This window comes from Thamnophis sirtalis, unplaced genomic scaffold (assembly GCF_051295495.1).
Source record: "Thamnophis sirtalis isolate CommonGarterSnake01/CBP01778 unplaced genomic scaffold, rThaSir2_p1.2 scaffold_8, whole genome shotgun sequence".
Taxonomy (NCBI): domain Eukaryota; kingdom Metazoa; phylum Chordata; class Lepidosauria; order Squamata; family Natricidae; genus Thamnophis; species Thamnophis sirtalis.
This window is the reverse complement of record NW_028261388.1, coordinates 41,848,144-41,862,599: the sequence shown is the minus strand read 5'-3', so window position 1 is coordinate 41,862,599 and position 14,456 is coordinate 41,848,144.

Below are 14,456 nucleotides of genomic sequence, written 5' to 3'. Positions count from 1 at the left end.
AAACATTCGTTCATATCAGAAGCATTCATTCAAACACAACTGTTTTGAAGCTTCTATATAATGATTCTATCTTAAGTCTTGGTTTAAATGGGAACTACAGATCATTCCATTTCTTTACTTTTGCCTTGACAATCAAACATTCATAAATTGGTGTGTTTAAAGATAAGGGTTTATTTTATGATCAAAGTGTTTCAAATTCTAACACAAGAGTTACAGTAGCATGTGGAAGAAAGCTGAAGGAAAAGTACCATCTCAAACATAATTGCCAGCACATTTTTTCATGATTTTTCACAACTATGCTGCTACTATTTTGAAAAGTTTGTTTTATATAAAGAATAAATATTTCAAAGAAAAAATCAGTTGTGCCCATTCCAGGATCTGCAGGTCCTGCTTCCAGTCATTCATGATCTTTTTTCTTCTAGTTTGGACTACTGCAATGAGCTGTACATGAGACAGCAATTGAATGGAATCTGAAAGCTTAACAAGTATAAAATGCAGTGGTGCTAGCTGATATGTGCACTGCTAGAACAGTGCATGTTACATCTCTGATCCATGAACTGCATTTGTTACAGATTGCTTCCAGGTCCAATTCAAGTTACTGGTTTTAACTTTAAAAGCTCTTCATGGCATGACACCAGGTTATCTGAGGGATGAGCTTTGTCTAGTTACATCAGTCCTTTCCATTACATCTTACAAATAAGGCATGCTAGGGCATTGTCAGCCAGGATTTTACATTTGGTGGGTCTCAGGAGATGTGCCTTCTCTGCTCTGGCACCTCCTTATGGAACATCTTTTCCCTGAACTAGGTATTGGGACATTCCATGTGACATTCCATAAGAACCTCAAGACTTGCTTATGTGATTAGGCCTGGAGCTCTAATGGAACAAGAGATGTATGTATAGTTACTGATTGCCTATATTTGTCTAATTAGGAGAAATTATTTATTGGAACATATATGACATTTAAGCCAACAAGCCAACATTCTTAGAGTAGAACACTGAAATACTAAAACAATATAATTAAATAATAGAACTATATTAACAAAGATAGTTTAGAGAGGATTGCAAAAAAGACTAGGGCCGTGATGGCGAACCTATGGCAGCCGTGCCATAGGTGGCACACAGAGCCCTTTTTGCAGGCACACAAGCAGTTGCCCAGCTCAGTTCCACCATACATGCATGCATGTGTGCATGCCTCCTGCCGGCCAGCTGTTTTTTGGGTCTCTGCCGCACATGTGTGGGTGTGGGATGCATGGAAGAGATGTGCGCACTTGCGTGAGGGGTCACATGTGGATGCATAGGGGTGGAGGAGCATGGGGGGGTCCCATGTGCATGCTCAGGGATGGGGAGCATGGGGGGTCACATATGCATGCAATGGGGGTCAGGCCACAGAGAGGGTTGCATGTGCATTACATTATGTGTGCATCCATGCACATGCACCCTTTCGGCACAAGACGACAAAAAAGTTAGCCATCACTAGACTAGGGGAAAGCAACACTTATAGTACTTTCTTTAAAAATCAGTTTTTTTACAATTCTTCCCACACAAACAAAGTATAGGTTTATCTGGCTCATGGGAATTAAACTATTCCAAAGAAAAATCTATATTTTATATCACACTAAATTTCTGAAAGAACAAAGAAAGAAATTTCTAGAAGGCCCTCTGAGTTGCACTAATTTATCTGGGGTAAAATCACTCTGAGATGGCATACTATAATCAATAACAAGACATATATTAAAAACATTTTATGTACAGTATATTAAGCCTCACATCACTCCTACACTGTTGTTTACTTTAAGCACTGGGGAACAACTTTTATATTTCATGAAATACATTTTAATATTTTTTATATTTTATTTTATGTTTAATGTTTGTAAATTTAATAATTTAAATTTAATATTTAATAATTTACATTTAATATTTAATAATTTAATGTTTAAAATATTTTAAATTTTTAACATTCTGGTGATTATTTCTATTGTTGCTTTTCTATTTCACAACTTTATTGTACTTCATGTTTTTTGTAATGTTTTTGATGAAGAGCTTTTAAGAAACATTGAAAACAAGTAAATGAAAGAACAAAGGAGGGCAATGTATATTGTCTGCAAGTCAAATTACATCATTAATTGATTGAGATGATCCATGTGGTCTTTCCAAGGAGATTTTTGCCCATGATCTGCTTTGAGAAATAACTTCATAACAGTACAGGGTTTCAGCCATGGGTAAAGCTGACTAGTTGAATAATGAGGCAAAGTAAAAAAACTCCTACGCTTTTCTTTTGAGTAAGAAAAAGAAAATTAGGTGATTATGATTCATTATAGCAAACCATTTCTTATTTCAAAACTCTGTTCTTCTTACCTCAAAAAGATGAAAAGATTGTTCTTATAACTTTCTGCAGGTATTTACAGGACAAAATCTAAATGACAATTTATGTTTGATCACAACCTTTTTAATTAGGAACATATTGCATCTGCTTAACATTGCTAGTGTTTGGGTGTAAAAGATTTTCAGTGTCAATTAATCTCATAATATCCCTAAGCAAGCTGGATTTGTTGAAGAAGATGAAAATTGGCTGATGAATGTATTGGTCACTTCAGAGGCATGTTCAAATCTATCTTTTTGCTGTCTTAATGAATATGGAAACCTGCCCAGTGTGTGATTGGATTTTAATGACTACAAGGTCAGGGACTTTGCAAGGTGTGAATCTGCTTTCAAGGTCGCTGTGGCAAACAGCTCATGGATCTGAAAATAAACAAGGAGCTATCAGGCATATTAGATTTTTTTTCTACAAAAGCCCAAGGGATGAAGAGGTTAACAGGTGATTGCATTGTAACTTGTTTTGAAACTCAAAATGAGCTCTAAAGGTACGTGCATTATCCTTCATTATACCTTGCATGAGAAATTGTGGTAATTTAAAATGCAAGCAATGTTTGATTATAATAGCCCCTTAGCTTATAGCAAGTGAGTATTTATCACTAGGAAAACCAGTCCAGTGGAAACAGAGCACGTTACAAGTCTACTCAAAAGTAAGAGTTCTTGAATTTAGTGGCTTTATTTGCCAGTAAGAGATATATAGAATTGTAACACATGTGTGCATATACACGCACACACACTTTATGATATAGATGTATGTATGTATGTATGTATGTATGTATGTATGTATGTATGTATGTATACATGTATCTGTGGATCTATGTATGTGTGCAGTTTTGTTGCACCTTTGAGGTAACAAGTAAAATTATCAGATAAAACTGCCTATGAGTGGAAAGAACATATCTGCCCCAGCAGATAACCTAAGCTGGAAATTATGCACAGAAATGCAGGTCATGTGCATTGCTACTCTAAATTAATTTGATTTGTGAGGAAATAATTCAAGTTGCTGGAAAAGAATAATAGGAAATGAGTTCAGAAATATTAAGGAAAAAATATTAATAGCTTGTCAGAAGGAGTATGAATTATTGTGGAACAATGAACAGATTGCTTCTGGAGGAAAAAAAAGAACTCAAATGAAAGTACACGGAGAAAGATTAAAACAAATCCAATTTTCTGAATTTTATATAAAAACTGTATTCCTAGCTCTGGAGTTAGAAGAAACAGGTCTTAGTATTAGAATAAAATGTGTATTGCGATTATATTTTTATAAAGTTCAGAGAAAGATGTTTTGGACCTGGTCCATATCTATGCCATTTTCTTAAAAAGAAATAAAATGTTATTATTCTACTTTGGATGGTTCCCCCTTCCCACACAATTTATTGAGTCTGTCATCTGCACCTCTGTAACTGTCTGGTTTGGCTCTGCAACCAAACAAGACAGACAGACAGTTCAATGGATAATTAGAACTGCAGAAAAAAACAATTGCTACCAACCTGCCATCCATCGAGGACCTGTATACTGCATGAGTCAAAAAGAGGGCCTTGAAAATGCCTACAGACCCCATCACATTCTGGACATAAATTGTTTCAACTTCTACCCTCAAAATAATGCTATATGGCACAGCACACCAGAACAACTAAACACAAGGACAGTTTTTTTTTCTGACTGCCATCACTCTGCTGAACAACTAATTCCCACAACAGTCATATTACCTACTAAGACTGTATTGCTATTATTCTTCTCTTCCTTCCTAGTACCTAACTCTTCTCACTTATGATTACAACCATGTTGCTTGTATCTTTAAAATTTATATTGTTTTATTTGTTTCCCAGTATAATCTGATTGCTTCGTGGTAACCTATGACTTTTACTAAGTGTTGTATCTTATGATTCTTGATAAATATATTCTATTTTATTTTTCTTCATGTATACTTGTGCGTCCAATCACACTTGACCAATAAAGAATTCTATTCTATTCTAATTTTCCAATATATGTTTGAGCCTTAAAATTCACTTACTTCTCATTTAAGTATTAATCAGGTCTGCTACAATTTCAGTTCATAGTCTAAACAAAATTAGCCATCTTCTGCCACTTACCAAACCCATTACAGTCAATGAGAAAAACAAAGCCATCCTAAACTTCAAATGTACTAGTTGTACTAATTAAAATGTTGAAGAGGTCTACTCTCACTTATTGAATTCTCACCCAAAGAAAAGTTGGTACAATAATAAATCATGGGCGTGGAGTACTTATAGAATAGAAAATCCAGTGTCAGACACTAATTTAAACAGATTCAAGAAAAACATAAAACTATTTCCCAACATGCTGATTTTTTATTATTATTTAAAAAAAATATTTTGTTACATAAACAACACATGCCGACACCAGTGGGAAAAGAAAAAATCAAAACACAAAAAAGACAAAAAACAAAAAACAAAAAACAAGGCAGGGAAAAAAAAGAAGAAACAAAAGGAAAAAAAAAACAACACAAGTATATATTATAAAAAAGTATATCAGCTGGTTACAACATGTTTTGGTGCATCTCTTCCATTAATTCATATTAGTTCAAATATCTTGACTCAAATGTTTACCATATTGACATCATTATACCTCCACTTTTAGTTGACTACAGTTATTTAAACATCTTTCATCCTTAACTATGCCAAAGATTTAATCCATAACCACATGCTAACATTTCGTTTACTTGTTTGTAAAATCCTCTATTAACATCAAATCCTCAGATCCTGTTTTAGCTAAACATCCATAATATTTAATACCAAAAATTCCATCTTCCATGTATATAGTTTATTATCATTCTCCTTTCTTTATTTAATTATATCATATATCGTACCATTTTCCCCATATTAGTTAACATTTAACTGTATATAGTTTTATTTTTTTAATAGTGATAATTATTGTGATTAATAACCTTTGTATATGGTCCAAAAGTATTTCTAACCTTCCCTTCTCATATCCAATTATTATTTATCATATCAATTCCACATTATATACATTACTGTCATTATCAATTATTATTCAACTATGTCTATTACAAATAAAAATAATTAGGTTTAGCTAATTTTGAATTGTATTCTTCCATCTATCAGCCTGTGTCTCTCCAATAACAAAACCTCCTTAATCCTATTACAATTCGTGGATCAAGTTCTACAAATGTCTTTATAAGCAAGTCCAAACAGGAATAACTTCGCACCTTTTTGCTTAAGATGCCTCTCATGTAATGTCCTACACGTTGTCCTACGCTTGTTGCACTTTTCAGCTTGTCTTTAATTCTCAGTGGTGGTATCGAAAGATTTGCAAATGATGTTTCATAAAGTATAAATTCTTTAATGCTTCTCATTCCTCCTGCGCTCTGTCTTTTGAAATAAATCTTCTGTATGTCTGCCCCCCCTTCAAACGTTGCATCTCTTTCTCCCTCCGAAGTAAACCAGATGCCTGGAGTGTCAGCAAGTTGAGAATCTTTAAACCAGATGCCCGGAATGTCAGCAAATTGAGAATCTTCATTTCTGACATCCTTTGTTTGTATTTCAGGAACATTCAAACATTCAACATTCTCACTTTTTTCTTCATATTTTGATGTTGAAAACAACAAATAGTCCAGTTTTTTTTCAAATCTATCATACGTATCAGACAGCTTTTGGAATGCGGAAAAAATCATTTGAAATGAGTCATTTGAAACTTGCATAGATGCCATATTTGTGATGCAGTTAATATTTTTCCTTTAGAGGCTTTAAGGTATTTGCAAGTAAAAACAAGCTGGGAGCTGTACAATCTTATCTGATCTTAGACCAACCCAGCCAAGCAATAAAAGTGTCAAGTTGTAGGAAGCCAAATTATAGTAAATTGGTTTACAGCCCACTTACAGAGAGTCAGAGGAGATGTTAAGGTAATCTTTCCTTTGTCCATGTAAGTAGCATTTAAAACATTTAAGAAATAGGGTATCCACCATCCATAAACCCATAAATAGATCCAATTCACCGCTAGATTCTTCTGTTCTTTGGTTTCAATTAGCTTAGATTTTTATGCGGACCGTGTCTCTCTGAGTAATAAAATCATCTTACCAGCTGAAATCACTCACGCCATTCTTAGGGCAACCTGCAGTTTCGGTTAGCTTACAGCTAATCCAGAAGTCACTGGCAAAGGAGGTTAAATTCCAACCTCCCCAGGGACTTTGCGAACGTCTCTGGGGTCGCTGGATCTCCTCCAACCTTTCACTGTCTCTCTGAGACACCTTGGGTCCGAAAAGGACCGTCCAATTTCCTTCGGAATAGAGGAATTTCAGGAATAGCCTGAAAATCCATCTTCTCACTGCTAAGCCCTGCCTTCTTCGACCAACATGCTGATTTTGATGACTGGAATTAGTAGTTTTAAACATGATTGTAACATTACATGGCAACTGAGTCCTCATGTAATCTCCCACTTAAGTAAAGCAGATATAATGGTAGATAACAAACTTTTCCTATAAGCAGACATTTTCAGGTGAGAAAAATAGGGTAGTGGAAATTGATGGGTTGACAAGAAAACAGAAGCTGGCTAGACTTGATATAACTTTGTGAATGAACAGAGCTGATAATTGGTAGGGAAAGTTATATTACAAATAGTTTGAACTGCTAAATATATTGATTCCAGAGGAAAATGAGGCTAGATCAGGGCTATCTAAATTCTGGCCCATGGGCCAGATGGGTCATGCACTGGTCATGACTATGTCCAGTTTAGCAAAGGGGGAAAAAGTTCTGATACGCCATGTAACACTGCCATGATGATGTGAGTTTGATACCTCTGGGATAGACTCCTGAAGATGACCCGGGTTGGTAGAACAGGATTCAGTTAATGGCTACTGAAAGACAGTAAGGGAAAAATCTTCCAAGAGACATGAATTAAGAACATCAGATCCTGTGAGCATGAGGAACTGCAATCTAAAGCTGATTTGTATTCTTGTTTGACTCTATGGGAGGGGAGAGTAACTGTGCATTTTCAGGCTAGGAACAGATGTTTTATTTTCAAATATGAGAGTAGTTTACTTAGACATACTAAAATAGTAGGTCATAAATCTAAGCTGCATTTCACTGCTATAAAGAGAAATGGCAGGGGGTATTTGACCCTCAGCTTGTTTATCTACACTAGCTAAAAACTGCATCATTAGTCTTTTACATTAGAAAACAAAGCTAAGAAACTTGCCTTCTCTGAAAAAAATAAAAACCTACAAGGAATTTTTTTGTATGTTTACTAGTATCTCACATATTTGATGAGATGATTATTTTTTTTTCTTTTTGAATCACCAAATTAAGAATTGTGTTCTTATTTCAGATCTTATTTAACTAGAACACTATTTTAGATTCAGAATGGAAGTGTGAAATATTCCTTTTATGAAGCTAAAGTCTATCAGTTTCCTTTATAATTCCTATGAATGCAGTTAGTTTGTGTGAAGCAGTGTTATTATTAAATATCTTCTTGATACTTACTCAAATTGGATTATATATTTACCAGAACCTGCAAGATTATACCTGGAGATTCTGGAAATTATCATTAAGGCCTCTCTCAGGAAGAAAAAGTTGCTTTCCTGATTAAAAGAGGCATTTTCTATTACTTAAGAAAGCCTCATTTGTCAAACTAGGGATCTAAAAGTGTATGGCTGGGCAAGTCTTCTCAGCTTCAGGCAATCCTAGATAAATGGATAATTCAGGCAAATTTTAGACCAATTAGACCAATTTTAAGATGGATTTAGACCAAGTAACTTCCTTATTCTAACAAATTATCTTTATTTGAATAGAAATAGAATTAGATTTTGTTTTCCTGTTTTCTTATTTGATTTAAGCACAGTTGACTATTTTATCCCTCTGATTGCTTGGTGATTTCAGGAACTGCAAGGTCCATTGCTACTTTTAGAAAGATCCTAGATGTTTTTCTTGGGAACTATTACTTCAAAATGCAATTTGTGAAAATCAAGGCCCTATTTGAGCTCTTCTAGGAGAAATCATTAATTGATTTGGAGCTAGGTGTTATTACTTTATTTGAACCAACATGATCAAACAACTGTAGGAATGCCGTAAAACAACAGGGCTGTCAAACTCCTGGGCCATGGGCCAGATGCATCACATGCTGACCAAGCCACCCCCAGTTTAGCAAAGGAGAAAAAAGTCCCGATAAATCATGTGACTCCACCGTGATGACATGAGTTTGACATCCCCGGTCTACAAGTAGCAATAGATAGGATGAGGGAAAATAAAATGTAAATAAATTCAGAAGTACTTATTTTTTTTTGTAATTCCAAATTGTTGATAAATCTGATTCATTGAATGGCATAGCTCTTAACTACAGCTGTACGTATACAGCTTGGGAATATTTCTGGATACAAGATCTATCCATGATATTGACTTAGGTGAAGGTAAACATCATGATTCAGTATAGTTCCTAGCTAAAAAAAGCAAATGTTATTTAGGAAGGTCTATTAAGATAAAATTTATTTTTTTAAATGTTCCAAACACTGTATTATGAATGCAAATAAAAAGGGAAGAGACTAAAAGATTTGTGGTTTTCCCGCAAACAGAAAGAACATGAATCAATCAATATTGAATGATACTTTTGATCTATGGACACAGAAATTAATTTTAGTGTCTAAATTTATTTAAACAGTGTTATGGAAGAGGAACAGGTTGTATTTGATGAGACAAATGACAAGAATGATATGGAAAAAAATGCTAACTGCAAATACAAAAGAAACTGGCTGATGTCTGAATAATTAAAATAATTAAAAATAGCAAAGCAACAAATTGACCTGAATATTTTTTCTATATTTAATTTACAAGAGACTTAAAGCTTTGACAAATTTTGTAACATAGGATAAAGAAAAAAAAACAAGATTTAGGACATTATTGAAAGGACTAAGTATCATATATATAGTAGATTTTCATGGGTGTAGGTATACTGGTCTTGTTGTATTTGGGTCTTTTCCCGTGTAAGATTGAGATTGTCTTGGCAATGTTTCAGCGAGGTCTCACACACAAACACATACACACACAAACATACACACACACATATATACATACACACAGATACATACAGAGGGAGGGAGGGAGGGAGATGGAATTTTAAGGATTTCTTTATAGATGTGATATGGGAAAAAGAGATTATTGTATTTTAAGAAAAGATAATAATAAGATTTTAATTACTAAAATCCTATGCTTGCTGAGATGAAGGAGGAAGTAATTTCTTTGTATATTTCTATTTTTTTCTTTGTTGTACTGTTCTATTTTTCTTTTCTACATCTATTTTGTTTTTCTTTCTTTTTCTCTTTTCTTAGTTTTTTATTGTTGTAGTTGTAATTATAAACACAATAACATGAAAGAGTATGAATGAGAAATAGACTGATTTGTTTATTATTATACAGTACCACAAGTCCATTAAAGTGAAACTGAATACATGAATACATACCTAGGTACGGCATTTGAAATATTGTTTAAGATTAGAACATCCATATCAGCAAACCAACATGACAATTATAATTCCTTAAAAAGCTCATCTTAGTTTACAAATTAATGAGTGATCTCATCTGTATTTCATTTGACTATTGCATTTCTTCTTTTCTTAATATTGATCAGCTTGGATTTTATTGCTGCATTATTTTTTTGAGGGCCTTCCTAGAATGAATGGCAATATATGAATATCTACTGTAAAATAAATAAAATTCTTTCTCTTTCATATAAATACAGACACAAAATCTTTTTAATGAAGTAAAATATTACATTGTGATCATGAGTATAATGAAATCAGTGAAAGTTGTGAAACTTTAGAAAAATTCACCTCACAAAAGCAAGAACTTGGAATTAATAGGATAATTATCAACAGACTTCTCTGAGATATAATAATTGTTTCCTTTATTGTTTGTTTTCTTCAACACATAAAATTCAGCAAGTTATTGCTATTACTACTGCTGCTCTTGGCCCCAATAAACTTTTGGTGTTGCCATTTGCCTTTATGAGTTTCACTGTGACAGCTACATTAGTGTTTTTTGATTAAAGTAAGACAGCAAGCCAGGCCTAATGTTTCGAAAGGCTTTTTGACCATTATGAGGAAGAGGGATAACTGCTTAATTGGTTCCTAGTGGCAATTACATTCTGGCAATACAATGAATCTCCCCGCAGAGCCTCCAATTACTATTCAAGAACAGGTATAAAATTATATTTCCAGAGGACAGATTATGTGGATTGTTTTCCCTTATCCATAAACTATAAATAGAGTAGAGAGCAAAATAGCTCAATAACGAACTGGTTTTTCAGTAGATATGAAGTTTTCAATAATGTAAAACTCATGGGTGATTTTGTACTGGAACTTTGAGATAAAGGGGGGGAAACCTGATGCAATATTTTTTTTAATGTATATATGTTCATAAACTTGACACCATCTATTTTAAATGCAGTTATGTTTTATGAATGTTCTCTTGACTTGGTGATAACTATTTTCAATGCTTCTCCTCTTTGTCAGAAAAAAAGAGTCACCAGCAATTGTATGGAAAAAAATATTTCTTAAAGTCCATGAGAATTTGTCTGTAGAATAGCATAAACACAAGATATGACATGATTTTTTAAAATCTTGTGCTAGGTTTTGCATTTGATGTCATGAGCAGGTAAAGCAATAGCAACAGCACTTGGATTTATATATTGCTTCACAGAGCTTTGCAGCTCTCTCTAAGTGGTTAAGAGACTCAGTAACTTGCAAAGAAAAAATAGGATTCATCTACAACATACTGTATAGCGTAAAATTTGTAATAGTCACTATATAGGACAAACAGGCAGAAGACTAGCTAAGCATTAACAACAACTATGGGTCAGAAGACAAAATGAAAAATCCATAATTTCACAAAATATAGACCAGGGGTACAAACTGGAGGTCCATGACCAGATGCATCATGCACAGGCCACCCCCACCCCAGGTCCGTGAAGGGAAAATAACATCTCAAAATGTCATGTGATGGCAACATGATGCCATAAGTTTGATATCTGTGACGTAGACAGACTCATTTAGAATTTCAATTGGGAAATACTTAGCATTCTAGCAAGCTAAATAATAATAATAATAATAATAATAACAATAATAATAATAATAATAATAATAATAATAATAATAATAATAATAATAATAATAATAATAACATGAAAAAATCGCAAGATACCAGGACTTAAAAATCGAAAAATTCAACGACTATGGCACAAACCAGCAGTGGTAATTCCAGTGGTAATTGGCACACTGGGTGCTATTCCAAAAGCACTGGAATTACATTTAAAACAGTTAAAAATTGACAAAATCACCATCAGTCAAATGCAAAAAGCCGCACTGCTTGGATCTGCACGCATATTACGAAAATACGTTACGACGTCCTAGGCCCCTGGGTGGGGCCCGACTAGTAACCAATGCCAAATCCGGCGAAACAACTGGCCGCTGTGATACAATTGTATAATAATAATAATAATAATAACAACAACAACAACAACAACAACAACAACAACTCCGCTGTTGCCGGTCCCAAGCCCGGATGAGAAAGGAGGAAGGTTGGGATCAGGTTGGCATCTGGTCCCGTAAAAAAAACCCCGCCAACCCATACAATATGGTGAAAAAAACGAATAAGAATTCCATACCGCATCGGTCGTCGCGCGGGTTAACAAGGGCCGCAGCGGATGTTGGGGTCCCTGGACATCCGTCGACAAGTGGGCTACAAGTGGACCAGCCAACAAAACGACAAAAATATAGTGCAGATGAAAACCGTGCCATAATGGCCTGTTACTACAACTCAGAGCCAGAAAAAAGAGGATATTTAAAGCGAATGTATGAATTATGGAAACAACAATATCCAGATTCAAATGTTACTGAACAACGACTAGCAGATCAAAGGCGATTTATTATACGGAATAAAGTGTTTAGTGAAGTTGAACATGAGGAAATTCAGGCAAATTGCAAAACCCAAAAAACAATATCACAAGCGGAAATAACTGATATTCAAGACACAACTAAAGACACTATAGTAGAACTCCCAGAAGAAGCTCTCAGGAAGGAAATAACATCACCACCACTAGAACCAGTTATCACTGAACCAACTGATGAACTAACTCAAAAACAAAAAGAATTGAAGGATAAGATCATGGAGCATTTTCTGCTTAATGAGGAAAGGCAACGTTTACCATCACTAAAAACTGTGCCTAAGAAAATTTTGGCCCCTATCATGAAAATGGTTAATGCAGTGTTTTCAACAATTGAACCGGGATCCATCTTGGAAACAAACCAGTTAATGTACAGTGCAGCTGTAATAGTCACTAACGAACTAGGCATTAAAATTAAAGTACCTAGTCACACAACAGAAAAAGCATCAAAGCCAAAGTGGAAAATCCGTCTAGAACAAAAAATCAAAAAATTAAGGGCAGATGCTAGTAACTTAAAGAACATGCATGAGCAACGGCTTAAAAACAACAAAATCATAGATCGGCTAATCAGAAGATATAGATTGGATACAAGAAACATCAATGAAGCTGTAGAGATTGTAAAACAGCAGATAACAGCAACAGCTAGAAAAATTGAAAGATATGAGGCACGAATCATCCAATATAAACAAAATCAGCAATTTCGATCAGACCAACGGCGTTTTTATCAAAGTCTTAATGTGAATGGTGACACCAAAAGTGAAAAACCAGAAAAGCAGGCCACAGTTGAATTCTGGAAAGAATTGTGGGAAAATGCAAAGGACTACAACAAGGAAGCAAAGTGGATACATGACTTTGAGAAAAGCATTGGCAACAAACAAATGCAAGTATTAGAAATAACAACTGAGATGATCAAAAATCGAGTTAAAAAGGTAAAGAATTGGACATCACCTGGAAAGGACCAATTACATGGTTTCTGGCTCAAATATCTGACCAGTTTACATGCAATATTGGCCAGGCAACTGAATGAAATTTTACAAAAGGGCCAAATTGATGAATGGTTGACAACTGGAAAAACATACTTGATTCAGAAAGATCCAACTAAAGGAACAACACCTGAAAACTATAGACCAATAACATGCTTACCAACAACCTTCAAATTACTCACAGGCATTATTGCAGATAACATGATGGATTATTTGGAAACAAACAACATCTTGCCAGTAGAGCAAAAAGGCAACAAAAGAAGGAGCAGGGGCACAAAAGATCAGCTTCTAATTGATAAAATGATATTAGAAAATTGTAAGAACAGAAAAACGAACTTGAATATGGTCTGGATTGATTACAAAAAGGCATTTGACTCACTGCCACATAGTTGGATCATAAAATGCTTAGAAACAACTGGCATTAGCAAAAATATTACATCCTTTACTGAAAAGGCAATGAAACAATGGAGAACTGAGTTGGCAGTAGGGAATGAGAGCTACGGAATGGTTAATATCAAGCGAGGAATTTTCCAGGGTGATTCACTTTCACCTCTTCTCTTCATCATCGCAATGATCCCACTATCAGTAATCTTAAAAAAAATGAAATTAGGCTACCAAACAGCCAAAAAAGCTGAAAAAATTTCGCATTTACTATATATGGATGATTTGAAACTCTATGGAAAGTCAGAAATAGAAATCCAATCATTGACAAATACAGTCCGAGTATTCAGCACCGATATTTCAATGCAGTTTGGCATGGAAAAATGCGCCACTGTATCCATAAAAAGGGGCAAAATCACTGCATCTGAGGGAATTGAAATGCCCAATGGCCAACTAATCAAATGCAAAGAAAATGAAGCCTACAAATACTTAGGCATTCTGCAGTTGGATAACATCAAGCATGGAGAAGTAAAAACTATTGTCAGGCGAGAGTACACCAACAGAGTTAGGAAAATTTTGAAATCTAAATTGAATGGCGGAAATACAATCAAGGCCATAAATACCTGGGCAATACCAGTTATAAGATACACAGCTGGCATAGTTAACTGGACACAAGCTGATTTGGACCTTTTGGACCGAAAAACCAGGAAACGAATGACAATGCACTACAGTTTACATCCACGTGGTGATACTGATAGACTATATCTGCCCCGAAAATCAGGTGGCAGAGG